This window comes from Arachis duranensis, chromosome 10, assembly GCF_000817695.3.
Source record: "Arachis duranensis cultivar V14167 chromosome 10, aradu.V14167.gnm2.J7QH, whole genome shotgun sequence".
Classification (NCBI taxonomy): domain Eukaryota; kingdom Viridiplantae; phylum Streptophyta; class Magnoliopsida; order Fabales; family Fabaceae; genus Arachis; species Arachis duranensis.
Genome location: NC_029781.3, coordinates 100,471,517 through 100,472,992, shown reverse-complemented (window position 1 = coordinate 100,472,992; position 1,476 = coordinate 100,471,517).

Below are 1,476 nucleotides of genomic sequence, written 5' to 3'. Positions count from 1 at the left end.
CTTACACCCTTGCTAACTTAGGCATCGGAGTATCTTTGCAGGTACCACCCCCCATTCACACGCGAGCACAAGTCGGACGGAGCCTCCCGAGCTGCGTACCTACCCGGAGTTCTCATCCATCGCACACTTGGGCCGCCAAACGCCATCCTTTGCACTAATCTCCGGTTACCTACCGTAACAATAATCTTATATTATTATAAAAAAATAATATGTGTATATAAAAAATAATAATTAAATTAATTATAATATATATTATTTTATATTTTTTAATATTTAGTTTATACTTTAATATATATTATATGCAAATAATTGATTAAATAGTTAAGAGCAGTATAAATTAACTTTAAAATTTGTCTTGTATTTAAAATTCAATAAAATCTCAAATCTTTAACTATTAAAAATGTGATATTGATGATTTAATGAATTAAAAGATGGAGAAGAAGAATAAAAGTTGAGAAAGGGAGAAAGTGGGCTCTTTTCATTTTTTGAATAATTTTAAGATAAAAACCTAAAAAAGTGTTTGTTAGGTGATTAACCTTATATACTCTTATTACAAAATTAATTATAACCATATATTAAATAACTAACAAACAAAATTAATTTATAAGATATACTAAATTGACTAATTAATTACAATTGAGTTTATATGTTTATTAATAAAAAATAATCTAAGTAACAGAAAATTGAAAAAAAATATTTGTTAAATGGTTAATCTCATGTAAGCTTTATAAAATCTATTAAAAAAATTTAAATTGTTTTTTTTATAACAAAATTCTATATGAAATTATTTGCGAAAACGTTCATATATTTTTTTACATAGAAAAGTTAGCAAAGATTTGTGGTCACATAAATTTTGGACTATTAAATAGTTCTAACTTCTAATAATAAAATATATTTTTAAAATTTTTTATTAATGGTCAAATAGTCCTTATTTAATTTTAATTATAAATTAATTTTTTATATATTATTTAATTATAAAATTTATCTTCTATTTTATAAATTATTATTTCATTATTCATCTATCATATTCATTAATAATGAGAAACAAAAATAATAATAAAATAAATATTTCATTAATCATGGCTTCCATAAATATTTTGACAATGTCAATCAATGAGTTTTTTATCTCTGGTCCTTACATCCATAAAAGTTAAGAAATTCATATTTGTTGGTAATTCAAACTATTGGAGACACCAAAAAAAAATTCAAACGATTGGAACAATCAATCGAGTGAATTTCGTACCACAATATGAGTTTTTCTAAAATTCGATCGATTGGAAGTAATACAATCGATTGAATTTCGCACGGTAATATAAGTTTTTTTCAAAATTCAATCTATTAGAAATATTACATAATCGATTGAATTACGCAATACAATATGATTTTTTTATCAATGAATTGAATTTTGTACGCTAATATGATTTTTTTTTCAAGATTCAGTCGATTGAATTTGGCAATGTTACACAATCGATTGAA